The sequence below is a fragment of the Chelonia mydas genome, chromosome 9 (genome assembly GCF_015237465.2).
Source record: "Chelonia mydas isolate rCheMyd1 chromosome 9, rCheMyd1.pri.v2, whole genome shotgun sequence".
Lineage (NCBI taxonomy): Eukaryota > Metazoa > Chordata > Testudines > Cheloniidae > Chelonia > Chelonia mydas.
In genome coordinates this window covers 4,814,694-4,835,175 of record NC_057855.1, presented here as the reverse complement: position 1 = coordinate 4,835,175, position 20,482 = coordinate 4,814,694, and the positions used below count along the sequence as shown (strand labels likewise).

General features: G+C 48.0%; 1 protein-coding gene across 4 annotated transcripts in view; it reads left to right on the top strand.

The window, feature by feature from the left end:
* The first annotated feature begins 1,283 nt into the window (after positions 1–1,283).
* Positions 1,284–20,482, top strand: part of LOC102934171 (LIM domain containing preferred translocation partner in lipoma) — a 517,248-nt gene continuing 498,049 nt past the window's right edge. For 3 of the 4 annotated variants that reach the window (XM_043522984.1, XM_043522976.1, XM_043522977.1), the window contains exon 1: positions 3,454–3,667. The gene's annotated coding sequence lies outside the window, so the exon portion shown is untranslated. Of the gene's footprint in view, positions 1,374–3,453; positions 3,668–20,482 lie in introns of those variants that run through there. The other variant, XM_043522983.1, reaches the window with a different exon arrangement.

Sequence of the window (20,482 nt, the reverse complement as noted above, 5' to 3'; positions counted from 1 at the left end):
ATGTCAACTATTTACAACAAGAAATGAGTGGAGCAATGCCCAGTTTCCATGGGATGTAGGCAAATCTAGGTCTAAATCAAGCTAGGGGGTTTTCCTTGTAATGCCCTTAGTTTTATACCTTTCCCGCCCCAGCCCCTCCTCTACCCAAATTCCCTTGATTACTTTCAGAGATTAGTTTGTACATACAGTACATAGCAACTCTAAGCCTAGGACCTCAGGGGGTTTAACCAACATTCATTAAGCATCCAAACCCCTGCAAGGGAAGAAGGTACCATCCCCATTTTACAGATGGGGAAACTGAGGCACAGGGGACGTGACTTGTCCAAGTGGCAGAGCTGAGAACAGAATCCAGGAACACTAATACCCAGCCCCATGTGCTACCAACTAGACCACACCCCCTCCCAGAACCAAAGGGGAGGCAGCATCTGTAGGCATAACAGGGGAAACCAAGGAAAAAAGCCATAGGCTAACAATAGCATTGGTGTAATACGGCAAAAGACCACCCCCTGCTGTATGGAAGATATTGAATAGGAGGAGACCAGCTGTATGTTCAGCCCAAGTCACAAGTGAAATCCATGCAGTGGTCTCAGTCCATCCCCAGCCGAGGCAGCACAAGAAGTTAGCGGCAATGAGACCCAATCCATAGATTCCCACAGATTCCATGGATAGCTGGACTGAGTGTTAAGAGGCTCGAGAGGCCATTCGTCTCAAGTCACTGCATCTAAGTCCCTAAGGCACTCGGGTTTTTAACTTTCACTGCTTTCATTGGAAGTTAGGAGGCTAAATAGCTTTGGGGATCCGGGCCCAGCAGCCTGATGCCACTAGCCACTTGGAAAGGCCATTTGGGAGCTGTGGTGATGATTCAGGCTAGCAGCAAAGGAAGCAAGCAGTTCTTAAGTGCGGGACGCTTTACTGATTCAACAAGCAAGATGAGGTGTTAATAAATACACCCAGAGCACTTAAGTGCTATATAGTTGGTGTTGGTCCAGCTTTGAGCAGGGGGTTGGACTAAATGACCTCCTGAGTCATCTTCCAACCCTAATCTTCTATGATTTTCCCGTGGGTAAGGTTCAGCTCCTGGGACCAGAGAAACACCAGCTGGCCATGGCAGCCTTTGGTAAACTTTCCTCTCCCCTCCTCCCATTTAGAAACTGGTACAGGCCATATGAATTGCCCCACCTCTATGGAGGGGTGGAACACCAATGGAATATTCCCTCTGGCTCCGCCTCTTTTCAGTCTCCATAAAAGGGTGGAGAATGGCAACTCCCAGCCCTTAGGGAAGCCACAGCTTTAGCTGGCTTGTTGTAGTCAGAGGGGCTCTTGCTCTTCACATCTGTATCCTGAGATCTCTTCACAAGGCAGTCTGGCTCCATGTAAGTAAGAGTGTGGCAATCCACTGGACTCAGTTAAGAATGTGAAGTGGCTGCTGGTTGCTTCTAGGCTATTCCCAGTGATAAGGGGTTTCTACGGGTGCACCAGCCCCGCTAAATGTGGTCACATCAATGCCCTACAAATCCCAGAGCAGCCAAAGGCTGTCTACAGGAGGGTTCTCTGTGGGGGTCCTTTTTTCCCCCTGTCTACGTCTGCGGATGACGTGAGCAGCTCTCTGGTTAAACTGGCCTATGCGACGCTGGCCATTCCAGATCGTGTGCTAGAGACTCAGGCTGGTTAAAGGAGCCCCAGTGCCATAGCACAGGGGAGTGAAATCTGCTTTATTGCAATCACTGCAGTGCAGGTCACCTCACTGAAGAGACTTTAGCGATACGTGTATCTGTGTCACACAAGCACCGGGGCTAGTGGGACCAATTGTCCCCGTGGGTGGTCTACGCAGGGCAGCCACGCCTGGAATGGGCTATCGCTGGTGGTTTTCAACCTTTTCCATGCTGTGACTTTGTTACAGCATAAGATTCCCATCTAGCTACAAAGCAAGGGTGTGAGAGAGCCCCTGGGCTAGAGAGACTGAATGCTCCTCTCACCGCCAGATTGGAAGTGTGTTCATTAGCCCGGCAATCTGAGACAGAGGTCTGTGCTGAAGCTAATGGGAGAGCTTCTGTTTCTGTCTAATCTATGTCCTTATACTGTCCTCCTCTCCCTGGCATTGGATCTCTGGGGCTGCAAATCCAATGGCTATTCAAAGGACCAGATCCCATGAGGATAGGAGCAGAATAAGAACTTGAATAGATTTGAGAAATCTTAATGGAAAAATACAGTCGGGAGCATCCGTCTGCTCAAGAGATGCTCTGCACCTGCCGCAGGTCAAGGCGGAGAGGTGCATTGTCAGAGCTCTGTGCATCGCCAGCACAGAAGTACCTGGTGGAGAGATGCTGCGGGCTCAGGATGGATGGTGCATGGGCAGAGCTGGGCTGGCTGAGGGTCCAGCTCGAGATGCATTCACAGAGCTCTAGCTACCAGCCCATCATTGGACGCGTGGGGGTGTGGCAGACAGAAGCGTATTGGCAGAGCGTGTCTGGTCCAACCCAAGGCTATTATTAGTTTCTCACTGTTAGTCACGCAAAGGTCAATTTCATTCTCCACTCCCCAAAGCTAGATGTCCCATCCCCACCCCCCGTCTTAATCCTCTGTTACAGCCTATTCCTGGAAGCAATTGTGTCTTTAAAATATTAGAGCCAAACAAGCCAAGTCCTGAGCCCTTATTCAAATAATACTCTCAAGTTAAGTCAAGGGAAGCTTGCCTGAATAAAAGCCCTTGGGATCTGGTCCCTTGTGTAGGTGGTGCTGCTTTGGCTGAGGTTTGCATTTGGATTTTTTAAACGTGTAGCTAATTAGTCACGGCTCGTGGCGCTGTTATAGCTTTCTATGTATGCTGGTGGTAAGGGGCTCAGAGCAAGGGTGTTGGGAGACACGCTCCTTAAGTACTTCTATTGTTATCCTCGTACAAGCGGCGCCAAATAAATACCAGGCATTTCCAGAAATTGCTATTGATTTGGCAACTGTGTTTACAAGGCTAATCAATAAGTCCCCGCCCCCCCGCACCAGATAGGTGTGTGAGAGAGCGGCGCTCTCTGTATTCCTGGGGTGCTTTCTAGTGCTTGTCATTTGTCCATTGTAAATGGATGATTTCATTCTTTTTCCTGGAAAAAAACCAAGCACCCTGCCATTAAAGCTATACTTTCCCCTCCAAGAATTGTGTGTGTCTGTCCCTTTGGGAGGGGGTAATTCCACCCTTAATAGCAAGAAGGAAAAAAGATCCTGGTGTGTATGGATGGGTGACTGGACCTAAGGCGTACATCCAAGCCTTTGAGATCCAGGAAAGCTTTCATCACCTCCTCTCTCGCCAGTTGTTTTTCATTCTAGGCAGTTCTAGGCAGACAGATCAAGTAGAACTGGGTCTAGTTCCTCGGTGTCAGAGCAGGTGAGCCCAATGCAGCCAATTAAAGGAGTCTATCAAGGGCTGCCAGAAGGCAGGAAATTAGGGGGTGGAAGGGAGTGATTGGGACAGGCTGTGTCTGAGGAAGGACAGATAAGTCCTATGGTGGGTCCCTGAAGCAAGGGGCCAGGTGCTCAGGGAGGTAGCCGAGCTGACTAGAATTGGAAAGCTACCAGGAGGGGAGTGCCCGAAGCCTGAGGAAAAAAGAGTGAGTGAAGACTGTTTTCTGTTGCTTGACTTGCTTGGGTCAAGAGAATAAATCTTCTCCGAGGAGACAGGGTGAGTCTTTGGAAGCTGGGGAGAAGCCCTGCCCTCTGATAGCTCCTCTAGGGGACTTTCCACACCAGCTGCAAGCCCCAGAATTGTGAAAGAGCCTCTTGCAGGCCTGGGACTCAGAGATCTGGGTTCAGTTCCTTGCTCTGCCACTGGTGTGACCTTGGGCCAGTAACGCCCTCTCCTTGCACCTCCATTCCCTGACAATATAACGGGAAGAGTATTCCCCCTGCAATCCTGGAAGCCGTGTTCGAAAAGGTAGGCCCTAGGCTCATAAATGCTGGCTTTCCTAAGTCTAGAGGAGTTTCCTTTCCCAATCGGATTTTAAATTGCAAAAAGTTGCTGTGTGTGACACCTGATACACAATGAACTCACGTGTCCTAGTGGAATCGAGTCGGCCTGCGTATAATGTGACATGTCTGTTTAATGCAGACCCGGGGTAAGAGCTGGTGGAGTCAAGCTCCCCAAATGTTTCTCTTCCCCTTTGGTTTTTGCCTTGAGCCTTTCAGGCTTAGGGCATGATGTACCTGTTTCCAAAACCTGAACTTTTCCTCTGGTAGCCAGTAGCTGGCACATACCCCTGCCTTGCTGGTCTATTGGCTTAGGGGTTGGAATGGAAAACTACCAAACTCCAGTTTATTGCAGTGAGCAGGAGTGAGAGGGACCTCGGTAAACACCTTTGCTCTTCATATGACGCTGGGTTCCCCTTTGTTTACTGACTTCCCCAGTTATTTTCAAGTCACTAAGGTCATTTCTAGTTAATAGTTGGCTAGAAATCAATAGCCAGAGAGATGGTTAAAGATAAGATTTAATAATAAGTGCGATCAAATTCGAGCAACTTTCGTCTCTCTGCTGCCAGTGTAGTGGGGCGGGGGTGGGTGGCTTTTTTGCAGAAACTTCGTTCACATTCCAGCTGTGCAAACTCCATTCAGGGTTTGTCTCTTTACAAATAAATAAATAAGAAAAGCCATCATGGCCCAGCCTAAGAGACTAGGGGTTAGTACTCTGCATTAGGGCCTGGCTGAAGTCAACTTCAGTGGGTTTGGATCAGGTCCTTGGTTATCCCCCTTGTGCTAGAATCTCCTGTATTGTCCTGATGATCTCCAGGTGATCCTGGGTCCTGCTAGCCAGTTCTCACTTCTGAGTTTTGCAGGATGTTGTTACTCTGGGAGGCAATCCAGCCAGGTGGCATTGCAACTTGATGATTAGAGTTGGCCAAACAGTGAGGACCAGGATTTTCAAAGGGGTCTAAAAGAGTTAAGCACCTAGGGATGGATTTTTAAAAGCATTTAGGTGCCTAACTCCCATTTAAATCAATGGAATTTAGGCTTTACATTGTTTTGAAAATCTGGCCCTTAACTCCTAACTTTCAAGAACTTTCAAGGGGAATTGGGTATGTCATTCTCTTAGCACCCGTGGAAAATCTCAGTCGAAAGTGTTCACAAATATTTTCAGGAGTGCACCAAACCTGGCTTACTGTGATTAGAGAGGAAGGATGGCCTAGTGGTTAGCATGCTAGCCTGGGACTCCGGAAACCCATGTTCAGTTCCTTGCCCCAATTCCCCTGTTCTGTGGAATGGGGGTGGGCAGCAGCACTTCCCTACCTCAAGGAATGTGGAGGATAAATACATTCCCAATTGTGAGGTGCTTAGATATTACAGTGCTGCAGGCCAGATAAGTACCTGAAGTAGACAGATAGTTATTTGCAAGCCTCCAGGCAACCGCTGATATTTGCAAATCCTGAAAGTTTCAGAAATTTTAGCTTGATGCGTCATTTGAAAATTCATGCCTGAAATTTGATGATCTCTGTTGCTGCTGTTCTGGTTTAAAAAAAAAAATTCATTCGTCCAACAGGCAGCAGAGAGAATAGCACTTGATATCGTTCTGGTGGTGAACTGCACAGCACGAATAGCTTCTAGTCAAGGCAAACTGTTTGCAACCAACCGATAGCCTGAGAGTTATTGGAAACTGAGGATACTTGGGAGTAACAAATATCAGACAGAAAATCAGGACACGTTTTCAAATGGTTCGCCAACAAAAAGAGCAGGGCTCCATTTAGAACGATTCTTATTTGAGACCAACAGTTTGAAGAGCTCTACTGGTGATACTGCTGATTACTTTGAGTTCTGAGATGAGTGAAGGGAAAGCTGAGAATTCGTGGTAGAAGGTGAGAGGGCTGGGAAGGCCTTCACTTCACAGTCATGGGAAAGAATATCCAGATTCCACATCCAGCCAACTTTCTGACTCTGTCTAGCTGAGACCTAAATGCAAATAACAATGTACATTTCTGAGAACACACATCTATGCTCTATATGCGGTTTCCGAATCAGCAGATGAAAGTAGAAATAGGCTAGTCAGTTATTGGTGTCCAGCAACAAAGTACATCTTGCTGGGACTCAGGATGGTGGTGATGTAATAGATATCCCAGAGGGAGGCTTGGCAATATTGGAAATGATCTCTGCGTCTATAGATCAGCTTGACAGCCACTCCAGGAATCATCTGGGTGCATCTCAATTAATTCCCTGCCCTTGCAAGACCCTTGGGCATTGGTGGGCCTCGTTCCCGCTTGTGCTCTCCCTCTAGCATGCCTTCTGAGGGCTGTAATATTTTGGTCTAACTTTGGTTGTTGGGCTTGGTGCATGGGTGACTGGGAGGGGTTTAGTCACTGATGATATACAGGAGGCCAGACTAGATTTGGTGGTCCTCTCTGGCCTTAGACTCTGACTCTCTCTTCATGGTGGAGTCATGGTTTAGCAGGTTAAATTCTCCACGTTAATGTTCTCGATCACAGAGCAGAGGAAACAACCTTCCGAGCCCCATCCTCTGTTGGCGTGTAAAGGACGCTGTGCCCCTGAAGTCCGTGCACACCAGCTGAAGCTTTGGACTTGTGTTTCAATGGGCAAATTACAGAAAGTCCCTCAGTCACTCTGTTGAAATGTCATTTCATTTCTCACGATCCGTCTCCTGGCGCTAAGCCCTGTACGTTTGTCTGTGAGGAATAAGAGGCAGTAATCTTCTGGAGCGGGCGATGGAGAGTAGTCTGCAGCCTATGTGTATTCCATGAACTGTATGTGGCGATGCACACGTTGCATCTGGCACCGAGCCATGCTTGAAACCCAGGCCTTTGCTGGTCTGATAAGGCAAGTGGTGTAATGGGAAAGGAACATTCTGCATTGCTCTTTGGCACGCTCAAGGATGCAAACTATGTCAACTTGTCCTCCAGCGGAAAGGGTTTGTTTGGAAAGGGGAGGGGAGCATGTTTTTAACAGTGGGCAAACAAACTGGGGCATTGGATCGTTCAGGGGACAAGGGGTGGGATAGGGGAGGACTCTAGTTTGTGTTTCAAATCCGGCAGAGGTCCACAATGACCAAAAGTCCTGGTATTTTAAAGTCGTCCCTAGGTACCACAGTCAGGAATCAAGGTCTCAGTGTGGTAGGTTCTGTATAGATGAGCAACGAACACAAGGCTCTGCGTCAGAGGGCTCACAAACAACCTGCCAGGATGCAACACATGGATGAAACAGACTAATGTGGGAGACTGAGGTGAGCAGGAGAGAAGTCACATCTTGCCCCTTGCCCGCTCAAGGCCAGAGGGGTGTGAGCTGTAAGAGATACGCTGTAAAGAGGGACATGAAGGCTGCTGCTTGGCCTGTGACGTGAGTTTAGCAGCTCAATCCAGTGTCTGCCTCCTAAAAGCCACCCCTGCTGTTGGCGCTATTTGTCCCTCTTGCCGATAGTCTCGCCTGAAAGGCCAGAGACTGAAAGGTGCCACAGAGAATGAGTTTCCTTAAAATCTCTGCAGTGGTCCCTCCAGGTCAGCGGGGAGGCACGTGGATAGGTGGCTGTGTGGGGCAGACTTGCATGGGAATTGCCCTGCTGTAGTCATTCTGTGGATACATGGGGGACCTCCGCCTCCAGGACTCTTCATCTAGCAGCATTTCCTCTGCAGGATAAACTTAGTTCATAGATTTAAGGTCAAAACTTACAAGCCAAAATGTTCAAAACTTGGGTGCGTGAAGGAGGAAGCCGAAGAAGAGCCCAGATGTTCAAAACTGCTGGATGCTTTTTGAAAATGTACTGCAGGCCTCTCATGTAAGTGCCTACATTTGGGCCCCCAAGTCTGAAAAAGAAGAGCAAGGTGGGAGGCAACACAGGCTATGAATAGGGGCGATTCCAGTGCTGATTTAGCTTGGGAGGCTCTTGGACCAGGTAATCTGGGAGACCTGCAAAGTTTGTTGGACTTTTGTAACTGCTCTCCACAGTCGGTCTGGTGTCTGATTCTGGAAGGACCAGGGAGATGAAACAATATGGGGATTGACTTCTTAGTTTAGCCTGGAGATCAGGGAATCAGCTGATTGGCAGGTGTCGGTCAAAGCGATAGTCAAGAAACCCAGCAAAGAGTCACTGCATGATTTGCTTTTTCCTAGTGAACCTGGGAGTTATTGACCAGGGGCTAAGAACTGAAGATAAGCAAAACCTGGAGGGTGGAAACAATTCCACAAGTGAGTCTTGAGCTGGCGAAAGCAGCGCGATGAGATGCTCACATCCGTGTGAGCACAGGATCCTAGAATATCAGGGTTGGAAGGGACCTCAGGAGGTCATCTAGTCCAACCCCCTGCTCAAAGCAGGACCAATCCCCAATTTTTGCCCCAGATCCCTAAATGGCCCCCTCAAGGATTGAACTCTCAACCCTGGGTTTAGCAGGCCAATGCTCAAACCACTGAGCTATCTCTCCCCTCCTAAGCAGAGACAAGTAGAGGCAGCAGCAGTGCCAATCTCTCAATGCCTGCTCCCCAACTCTGGCCTGGAGGTGCCATCTCAGGGGTATGGGCAGAGTCCTGTCTCCATGGCCCATTTGGCCCTTGGCGCCTTTGTTGAGCCTGCCTTTGAAGGGGGTGACTGTTGCCAGTTCTGCCTTTTCTGTGATAAGGGTACTTGTTTTCAGAGACCTGGACGAGACCGCAGTCATGTCGCATCGGCCCCTGGGTGGTATCGACTTTCATTTGCTACCACCTGGGTCAAACGGTGAACCTGCAACCTGAGACGTCAGTCTCCTGTAATCAATTGCCAACCCCTAGAACCACCTGGCTTCTCAGACCTCTCCTGTTTTGAACTGATCTGGGATCAAGATCGGAATATGCTGTAGAGCTCCAATTCCATTAAAAAATGCAATTTGGATTAAAAATGTGTTTGGAGAAGAGTTTCCTCCCCTCGCTGGGACATTGCAAAGAAAAGCACGTTCTGTGTTGTTAAAATGGCTCACCAAGCTAGTGTGCTGGCTTAACGTGATTGCGCGGAACTTCCTGTACCCAGTGGGGCACGGTGAGATACCCGTCACTATCTGCCAGCTCAGGAGTTGAAGTTGCGCTGTGTGTGTGATATTTTCCAGGATGCCGAAGGCCAGAGGAAATTAAAAGTCGCTAATACTTGCAATCCTGAGCCAAGACTCAATTGCAGGAGAAGCACCTGCAGTGTGGGATCATACGCCTGCTCTTTTCTCTTTCCTTGTCTGCTCCTAGGTGAATTTTCATGCTGGTGGAAGATGTAGGGTTGAGGGTTCTGGACAGTGAAGCCATCTCTCCGCAGAGCAGGCCTTCCCCAAACTGCCCCATTCATGTGCCTCAGCCTCCTGGAGCCACCATCTCAAGAGGGGCAGGGAAAGGCCAGTTCAGTCTCCATGTCCCGTTTGACCCTTGTTCTCCTGCTGAGCCCGCCAGCGAGGCAGCCAAGTGGCTCATGTGGCAGGTGATGGCTTTGGTGAAATGGATCCTTGCCCATTAGGAAATGGACTCAGACAAGAGCTGGTCCAAAATGTTCTATCAAAACTGGTTTTCTGTGGGGAAAAATGTGCTTTCAACTCAACACGTTTTGTGCAAAGTTTCTGCTTTCACAGAACACTTCCTAATTGTCCTCAAATAACCCAAACACTCCAAAATCAAAATATTTTGTCTGAATGCTGAAATAGTTTTATTTGAAAAGGCCGTGTTGCCTTATGAGAGTTGTTTTTCAATTACCTCATTTCCCCATTCCCCTCTGTGGGCTGGGGTCCCCAGCCAGACTACATCTCCCATGATGCATCCCGGCCAGGGATGTTCATGATGCACTTCCTTCCCTTTGCAAGAGTGAAGACTGGTGCATCATGGGAGACCCAGTTCAACCAATCGAGGCCTATCGAGGAGAATGGGAGCATGAGGCAATGCAGCTGCATTCCTAAACCAAAGTGTTTGGGATTTCATTTGAAATGTTTGTTTTCAAACTTCTGCTGAAAAATGAAAAGTTTCCATGGGAAATGTGGACTAAACCAACTTTTTGGTTGAAATTTTCCATGGGGGGGACCCATCTCTCAACCAGCTCCCGCTCAACCCACATCAACTGTATGCAAAGCTCCAACTGGGATGAAGTAAAGAGCCAAATCTAACAGGCCTTCTTCCATTTATATATTGCCTTCTCTCCATCCATCTCCCACTTACTCTCTCCCTATAATTTTCTATCCTCCGTCACATTTTCTATCCTCTCTTTCCTTTTTTCCTTCTGGGTCTTTTACCCTTTCTCACACACATTCTCCTGAGTCCCTTTATTCTTAACCTCCCATTACATCCTTTCTCTTCCTCAGACCCCTTCTCACTGCACTCAATGCCTGGTAATGACCAGTGTCAGAGGATCTTATTTTGTCCTGTTGTACCTTGCTCCCAAATACCTGGAGAGTGCTTCGCTTCTGCAGCTCAAGGATGGAAGTGAGATAGCTTGGCCTCTTGAGACGATAGTGGGCTGTGACTTGGGAGACCTCAGTTCTAGTCCCAGTTCTGACTTGCTGGGTTACCTTTGCTAAGTTTCTTTCCACCTCTGTGTCTTAGTTTCCCCTCTTTAAAATGAGCATATTGAGGCCTGTCTCATTTGTAAATTGCCATGCAAACTACAGATAAAAAATGCTACCCACAAGCTAGGTGTTATTTATTAAGTGTATGCCACCACACTCTATGAACTATAGGTTTCAGAGTAACAGCCGTGTTAGTCTGTATCCGCAAAAAGAACAGGAGGACTTGTGACACCTTAGAGACGAACCAATTTATTTCAGCATAAGCTTTCGTGGGCTACAGCTCACTTCATCGGATGCACAGAATTCTCCTGTTCTTTCTATGAACTATAGTATCTTATCCTTAACTCTACGGAACTTTGCATTCTGCAGTTGCCGATGCTGTGATTCTGACTTATTCAGACACTTACTGGGTGCGATTGTCATCCTGCTGCTTGTATTACTCACTTACACCCGTGCAAATTGTGCGCATTTTCATTTTCAGTGACATTTTTCTTCAAAAACTCTTGGTTTTCCACCGCCAAATATTGTGGGTTTTTTTTGTTTTTTGACAAAAACCTGGATAATGTCATCAAAATTGGACCTTTATAGTGATAACTTCCATTGGCAGACCAAACATTGGTGACACAAAGGCCAACTTTCATCGAAGTTTTAAATAAAAATGTGTGACCGGCTCTAGTGTAAATGACTTCAGAAGGGGCAGGACATCAGGTAATCAGATGTACTTCAATGTCAAATTCCCTGAATAGGAAGTGTGTTGAGGGTCTCCGGATTTGGTGCATTGACTTTGCAAAGAATCTTGTTTGAGAAAGGTCTGAATACAAATGGGCCTTAAGAATCCCAAGATTTGGCCCAAAGTTAGGGGTGGATTTCTCGATCTTGATATTTCGTAGACCTGGACTAATGATAAGTAACTGGTAAATTATTCTGCCTGTCAAATTCTGTCTTATGGAGGAAGTGCCTTACTATTTGCTGTATTTATGCCTGATCTATTGAGCAGTTAAAAATTGAATGATAGAGCCTCAAAACTGACCAAGTCTGCAACCAATTTGTGTCAGGGGCCTTATTTTCCTATCCATTTGTAATATGTTTAATATTATGAGTCCTGAGTGCTGTTTGGGGCTCCCAGGTGCAACCAAAACATAAAGCAAGACTTTTCTCCTGGGCAATGACATTCAGAGATCATAGCATTTTATTTGGATTGCAGTTGCACTTGGAGATGCCCGCCCCATTGTGCTAGGCACTGCACAAATATAACAGAGACAGTCCTTCCCCCTCAGAAATTTACAATCTAACTTTAAGACTAGTATGAGTAAGTGGATACAACAGACAGTCAGGGAGCACAAGATAACACAGGAACCGGTGCTCTTCCATGATCTTACTGCGTACTGGGCCAAATCACAGAGGAAATACCCAGGGATCTTCCACAGGGTAAGTAACCACTGTAATCGGTGGGATAGATGTTCTAGACTAAGACAGGGGGTTGTTCTTTATCTCCTGTTTGGAGACAGCAGCAGGTGTTTGAAAAATGGACTATTTTTTTTTCCCCCACAAGGACAAGTTCAGGGAGCTGAGATGGTATTTTAATCCTTTGCTCATTCAACCCTGGGTGCTTTTTGATAACGCTCAGCCAGAATGAATTGGAGATTAGGTTCCTTAACAGATAGGGACCACAGGTCACTGAGGACTGGACTGAAACCAATATGAATGGGGTGGGCTGGGAGAGGCTCTGTGCTTTGGCTTCTGGCTGGGTATGGTGTCCCAAGTCCCCTCCAAGGTGAGATGCTCTGGCTGATGGATTGATCAGCCCGATGGGGTTGCCTACCCCCAGGGAAATCCATCCCAGCAGGTGCAATGGCTGCATTTAAATCTACTGATTATTTGCTGGGGTGGATTAAGGCAGAATACGTGGGACTCAGGTTCCAAGGGATGGAGATAGGCAAAGGTGCAGGCAGGAGGGGTCAGCCCAGGGGTTGAGAGGCGCAGCTTAGCCTCACAAGAAGGAATGCAGTGCAAGGATCAGTTTGTCAATCGGCCAAAGGGGCGGGGGGGAGTGGCTGGTATGGCCTAGGTGGCATAGGCAGTGGGTGAAAATATTTCTTGTAGCGAGGCTCAGTGAAACTCTACAATAGACATGTGGACGTTGTGGCAGGGGCTAGCCGCCCGCATCCAAGCCCGCCCAAACCCCTGAGTCTGAGGCAGGGAAGAAGCAGGAAGAACTGAAGACGCTGAAGGAGGTGTCTGCCTCAGTACACACAGCTGTGGCCTTTGGGAGCAAAACTCAGGTGTGAGGTGCCACCGCGTAGGCAGCTCAGGGTTGCCAATTTTGGTTCGACGCATTCCTGGAGATTTCATTGCATGACATAATCTTTAATTAAAGGTTAATCTTTAATACCTAAAGACTCCAGACCAGTCCTGGAGAGCTGGCAACCCTTCTGGGCTCCTCGAGACTGAGGAGCTGCCCCGACACCTGCACGGGGGGTGTCTGTGCTGGGAGGGCTTTGATCGCTGTGGGGGAGAGAGGGTGGCTGTCTGTCAGTTGGGGGGCAGCCAAGGTCCCTGCTCTGTGGAGAAGACTCTTTAGGTGTACAGGGTGGGCAGGTCCCCAGCCCCGTGTGGGAGGAGCCTGCTCTCCGTCTTGGGGGGGTGGTCCCTGCGCAGTCTCTATCCTGGCCTGGTGCTGAGGGGAGAATCCCAAAGGTTGGGGTGGAAAGCGAGCCCGCACCACAGCGGGGTCTCCTGGGGCTGGGCCCGGCTCCCTGCTCTGGGCGTTGGCTCTCACCGCTCACAGGTTCGAAGGAGCCCGTGGCTAGGGTTACCACCTGGCCAGGGTTTTTTTTATGGATTTGCCAGTTGCCAGAAAAATGACTTAATCTGCTGGGGGTTTTTTTTTAACGTGGGGATCTAAAGATTTGCATTGTTATCACAGTACTCTGGGATAGCTCGTGTTTGTGCAGCTAAAAATGCTGCCCTGTTCCCACGTCTGCAGTTTAAGCGATAACAGATTAAAACAGTTGAAAATACAGTAGCTGTCTGCTCACCAGCGCACCGCGTGTGTGTGCCTGTGTGGGATTGAGTCACGCCAGGGTGAAGAGGCGTGCGAGTCACCCGTCTTATCTGTGTTCTCTCTCCAGATATTATGAGTGGCTGATGAAGGGGGAGGGGAGGGTGTTGCGGAGTTGCCTGGGGGTTGGGGTTGTAGCGGGTTTGCCGTGTGGGTGGGGGCAGGTGCCAGGTTTTTTTGCACTTCAAAGGTGGTAACACTGAGCCCGCCACAGCATCATGTGATACAGGCAGCCATGTGCAGACGGGGCCTTCACCCTGACGACCTGCCATCTTTCAGGCCTTAGTACCACCGCACGTGGGGCTGCACCTGCCAAGCTGGGCATGGTGCAGCTCAGAAAATGACATGGCAGAGATGGATTTGGGGGTAGGGGGCCTGAATCTCCTCTAGCCCTAGCCCCCCACCTTCTATGCTGAGCAGCCTCGGAAAGCAAGGCCAAAGGGTGTCTGGGGTGGAAGGAAGTATCTACCATGGGAACCGAAGGTCAAGGGTGAGCTGGGAGGATCAGGTTGCCTGGGCGGGGTGTGCTGGTGTTCAGTGAAGGAAGCGGTTTGGACCCAGAGTTTGGAGGTGCTTGGATATTGGGTCAGGTCCCCACTCTCATCTTAAGATGCCCCTGGCTTTGTCTTTCACTCCAATCCTCAGAAGGTTGGCGGGCCCCGTTTAGCAAAACAGACAATGCTCAGAGAGAACTTTTGCATCTCTGGATCCGGGCTGGGAAGCAGATGGCAACATGCGGCTGTCCTGCAAAATTGCTCGTTTCCTCCAGTAGTAGCAGAAATACTGCAGGAGCGACAGCACTTGGCTGATTCTGCTTCTTCTCCTTCTCCTGTGAGTGCAAGGATGGGATTGGGTGAGGGGGACTTTTTTTTAAATAAAAAAGGAGGAAAAAGTTAACCAGAGTTTTTTCTAACATTTTAAAATAAAATCAGATTTGGGTTTTGCCTAAAGATTCAGTTCTGTTTAGCTTTAATGGCACTGGTCTGGCCATCCCTATTTTCCTTTGTGGATTTATGGGCTGGGGGAGAATCATCTAGTGGTCACAGGAGTCAGGGGACCTGGGTTCTATTCCTATCTCTGACTCACCGCGACACATTGAACAAATCACTTCCCTGCTCTAGGCCTCAGTTTCCTCATCTGTAAAACGGCAATAATTAATACTTAAACCTACCTCACTGCAGGTGGTTGAATTGCTTAATAAAACTAGTCCTGGTTTTTCAGAAATGCAGTAAGGCACAGTCACCATGACTGTGCACCCAAACTGGGCGTTTGCATGTGTAAATCATGCATGCAGATTAGACATGCGGTTGCAATGCACACCTTTGCCTACTCACTTTTTTTAAACTTGGACCTTAATATTTGAACCGCCCTGTGGTGATGAGGCACTGCATGAGAGCCAAACATTATTGCTGTTGACATTTTTACCCATTCAAGGACTGGGAGAGCAATCAACACCCTCATTTCACTTTCAATGGGTTTTTTCCCCTTATCTTTTTTGCTTAAACGAAAATGGCACGAAGGCTGCAAAAACATTCTCATCTGTGCAAACTCCATACAAGGGAGAGGAGCTAGATTCAACAGGCAGCTCTTGCTGCTAGGCTGAGACTCCTGGCTTCCTTTGCTAGTTGCAAACTGCACTTCCTTAAAAGGAGACGGCTCCCGGTGCCGAGTCCCGGCTGCCCTCAAACGCTGTTGTAGCTTTCCATTCCACTTCTCCCGTCCTCGCTGGCATAGGCCGTGAATGCAGCCCGGATCGCCATTTCCTTATGTGCCCTAGCCCGTAGCTGCGTGGAGCGTCGCTGGCAGAGTGGCCCTTTGGGCTTGCATCAGCTCATGGGTACTGCCCAGACTCTGCCATGAGTCCCAGCCCCTCCCTTGGCTGCTTTTCCAAGTACCCTGATACTCTTGCTCTCCTTGGGACATCCAGTGAGGAGTGAATGTCTTCTGTTTCCGAAGGGTGGGGTTGGGTGGAGTCTGTTGTGGAACAAAACTGTATTTTTGCCTCTTCTCAATCACTCATGTGGCTGTAGTGCTGGGCTTTTTCTGGTCCCATACTCCCCTTTACTCTGCCCCTTATGGGCCTGTCTCTTATCTGTCTCTGCTGTTCCCTCTGCTTACCTAGCACTGGCCTCCTTGCTATCCCTTTCTACAGTCATGCCCCTCTTGGAGCAACTACAGGATGATACATTTTGCTTTCCAGTTGGATAACACGCCATGCTTACGAGCTATAATATTAAGAGATACATTATCTGTATGCATCTCTTAAACAATGCTGGGACAGCTTAGAAATAACTTTTTCTGCAAGGAGTTTTATAAGGCCAATTCCTCTGTCTATATTTGTTTTTCACCAAGCAGACCTCTTAAGTTCAATATGTCTCTTTAAAAAAAAAAAAAAAAAAAAGAAAAGAAAAGAAAAAAAAAAGTATGGAGGGGGGTCGATTAAACTGAGGAATGGTCTCCCAGAGGAAAAGGTTGAAGCCCCTTTAAAACTGGGAAGAAGCAATACTAGTTTTTAATACAACATACAGCTACCTGGGGAACTCTCTGCCACAAGATACTGAGTCAAAGGGCTTAGTGCAGAATTCAACACTATTAATTGGTTAAACAAATTTCCATAGTTATAAGACAAAAACATGTAAAGGATATAAATCTTTGTGCTTCAGGATATAGGAAAACCACCTGACTCAGGTTAGAAAGAAATATTCCCTATCCCCCATGGCATATTAGTGCATAAGCATCCATTTCCGGAGGTTTGACACCTTCCTCTGGGGCATCTGCTCCTCGTCGCTGTCAGAGAAGGTCACTGGACTGGATGGACCGTTGTCAGACCACATATGGAAACGTTTGTTCTTAGTTTCCCATATCTTTGTTCAGCTAACACTGGAGAATAGACTATAGGATACAGATCAGCATTCGCAGGCATTCGCATGACTTACTAGCCGTTTTTCCATCCCTAATGTTAGATGACTCTAATATGTCCTTTCTCTGATAGGAAGGTAGGTGGGTCTCTATGGGGGGAACCTCACTGGAATCTGCAGATTAACAGGAGTTCCTCACACAACCCAAGGGGTGAGTTACTCTCTTAGCCATTTTAAAGCATCAACCCGATAAGGAAAAACTCCAGCAGAAATAGTGTGTCTACACTGCAGCTGGGAGACACTCCCCAGCCTGAGCAGAAAGCTAGCAGGGCTTGAGATGGCATGCTAAAAATAGCACCGGGGACAGTGGTGCACTGGAAAATCTTGGGCTAGCCACCTGAACTCACACTCGGGGTCGGGGGTCCAAACTCCAGTGGCTCCCCCAAGCCTCTGCTGGGGCACAGCATCCACGCTGCTATATTTACTGAACTAGTTCAAGCCCTGTTAGTATGAGTCTGTCTTGCTGGGCTGGGAGGCTGCAGTGTAGACATACCCAAAGAGGTGAGGCTCCTGTATTTTCAGTTGTCCTTTTCACAGGCTGCAAGTTGGGCCGTATTGTTTACACTGAGCAACACAAAACCAGGCCAAAATCAGCATGTCTTTGATTGTATATTTGCCTGTCAGATACTTGCGTATACAGCCTCTGCCCGTCTACTTTGCGAATCTGCCATGAACGTGAACAGCGAAAGCGAATCTGACATGAACGTGAACAGCTATTCAAACTAGTCAAGGTTATTAAATCAACAAGGGCAGCTAGCTCTTTATCTGAGAAATGGGAAATGGCATATTCAGTGTGAATGAGCTCAATTGAGGAATTATTCTTTAAAAACACTACTGTACAGCGCTAGTCAAAAAACGGTATTTTTTTTCCTTGTGGAAAATTTTGATTTCTTTCTGGCAGAAATTTGAAAATTGAAAAACTTAGGCGGAAAAAAATAATCCATTTGGAAATGCTTCATGGGTTCCTCATTTTCCTCTATGGGCCGAGCTCCCTGGTCAGACTACATCTCCGCTGATGAACCACACGCTCCCCTCTTGGAGAAGGGGGGCCCTGCATCATGGCATTTGCGTGGCTGCAGTGCATCAGGGGAGATGTAGTCTGGCTGGGAAGCCCAGCTCCTAGAGCAAAATGGGTCTTTGAAGCAGCCGGACGATGGCTCCCATGAGGCATTGCTGCAGCAATTCCAAGTGGAAATATTTTAGGTTTTTTGATGACACGTTGGAAGCTCCCCAGAAAGCAGACACTTCTGTTTCAAAAATTTTGTTGGGAACCCGCTTTTCCACCGGAAAATAGTTTTGCAGTTTTCAGTCAGCCCGGCTCGTGTGTTCCACGGTAGCTGCTAAACCACTGGACTGAGGGCACTGGCAGCAGATGGCTTAAGGGGCGTGCTGCACAACACTGGACGCCGTGCTGTGGCTCCGCAGGAGGTGAAGAGAGGTTTTTCACTTTCACCATCACATCCGTGCAGCCCCAAATACAACATGGTGGCAGGCCCAAGTGCAAGTCCCTGGAGTTTGTTACTTTGTGGATAAAGTTCTGTGGTGGTAAAGTTGCGTCTGGGGGACAGAGTCTTCTCTGCTTGAATTACGTTCTGCATTTGTTTGCTAGGTGTATATGACTTGAATGGAGATCGTTTAATATCTTGAAATCGGGGTCATAGGCTAAATCCAGAGCCTTGTTATAAATGCAACAAAAAGTATTTTCAACACAACCTCAACTGTAATAGTCTAGGACGAGGCCAAGTCGGGCTGATCATATAATCGTTTGTCCGAACTATACACACTCAAGCCCCATCATAGAAAAGTAGAGGTCATCTAGACCATCTCCCTGCACTGAGGCACAATTAAGTAAACCTACACCATCCCTGACATGTTTGTCCTCCTTGTTCCCCAATGATGGGGATATGCGAAACTGTAATGACTTATAATTAAGGTTACGATTTAGTCACAGGCAATTTTAGTAAACATCATGGGCAGGTCACTGGCCGTGACTTTTTGGTTATTGCCCGTGACCTGTCCATGACTTTTACTAAAAATACCCGTAACTAAATCTTACCTGCTGGGGTGTGGCGGGACTGTACTCCAGCAGACATTGCTGCTTCGGGCCGGGGGACCAGAGGCCGGGGCCCTGCCACGGCTCCAGGGCAGCGCCCGGGACCAGTTGCCTGGGGCCGCCAGAGCAACAGCCGGTGTGGCTGGCCCCAGTGGTCAGCCACACCAGCCCCTGCAGCTGCGGAAGTCACAGAGGTCCCGGAAAGTCACGCAATCTGTGACCTCTGTGAAAGACTCGCAGCCTTACATATAATTCTCACACACACAAGGCAGTCTTTTCCCACCTCTCAAAGATTTAATTGCAGAGCATTGTGGTGTTGCCTTATTACCAACATTTTATTTTTTACCGGATATCAGAGCATTTACTGGTAAGACAGAGCACTGGACTGGGAGTTGGAGGACTTGAGTTTTTTGCTGGCTCTGCCACTGATCTGCTGTACAACCTTAGGCAGGTCATCCTAAACCACGATTTGAGGACTTCAATAGCTCAGACATAAGTTAGGGGTTTGTTACAGTAGTTGGTGGGTGAGATTCTGTGGCCTGCATTGTGCAGGAGGTCAGACTAGAAGATCATAATGGTGCATTCTGACCTTAAAGTCTATGATTCTATCTGACTGCTCTGTGCCTCAGTTTCCCCATCTATACAATGGAGATAATTACACTTGCCTGCCTTAGCGTACAATGCATTGAGATTTATGGATGAACTGCTCTATAGAAAGGCTGATGATGATTAGCAGTAGTTGCAAACTATTAAGTATCACATAATTAAAACAAAGCAAAATTGAAATAAAGCAAACCTCATGGTGCAGTAGCCTGGCTTCTTATGCTAATTTGCAACATGCTATTCTATGCTATCTAGGCTTTTGTACTGTGCTTATCACCGGAGTAGCTGCAGTGAGTGCGTACGCAACGTGACTACACATCTGTCACTTGTTTGTTCTCTCGCCCTCTCTCCGGAGGGAGAAGCATGTGGTGTATCTTGCTTTGGTAGGTTCTTTTTGTTAAATACACCACCTGCTATGTGTTTATATCAGAGAAGACAGGGTCAAAGAAATGTGCCTTGCACTCGGATTGGAAAGAGATGATCCTTAGTTCCTGGGGGAGTCTCGGACCAGCCCCGGTAGAAGGTTCTGTCTCCTGCACAGATGAGCTTGACTTTTATTGCTAAGAGTCCTCTAGTGCCAGAGTGAAGTTGTTGACCATGTTTTTTGTCCCCGGACTCTAAACGGTCTTTTTGCTCTCAAGGGTCTGGGCTATGGAGCGCTTCAATGAAAGTTACCCTTCTCTTCAGTCAGCGATGAGTCTCCCATCCATTTGTGTGAAACAGACATTCTGCTGAACCTCGTAAACCCCCTGGAGCTGGGCGGGGTCCTGGGGAAGAGGGGAGGGGGCAAGGCTTTTGAGATTGAACATAACGAGAAGGACATTATGTTGGACCAGCTTCTGTGCTGCCCTGGACCTTGAGGCACTGCTATTGAAGTCAATGGGGGTACCCAGGAGTATCATTCCAGGCAGATTGTCCCCTGCGCTGGTCTCTTCCTCTCTTTGTTCTACCTCTAGCTCTGGATGCTGGCAGGTGAGAGCTGTCAGAGCTGCGGGAGTGCTTGAACACCGAAAACACGCAATATTTGGCACAATTCTGTCATCATACAGGTGGCTGAGAAATGACTCACTCAATTACACACATGTAGGAGAGATAAAGGCAACATTTGGAGCTTTATGGGCAACATAAAAGGCAAGAAAATGAGATTTTATATCAACGCGGTCGGTTAGAGAAGAAGCAGGAGGCTGTCTCCCACCCCCTTACATATGTTTGGAGCGCATGGGGCAATTGAAACGCTGCTAACGATGTCTGCTCTGGGATTTGTGGCTGGCATCTGGCTGGGGACTGGCTGAACCAACTCCCTTTTCTGGTTGTACATGCAAAGCACACATCAGATCCCCTTCTCCCCTGAGGTAGATGCTCTCCGGTG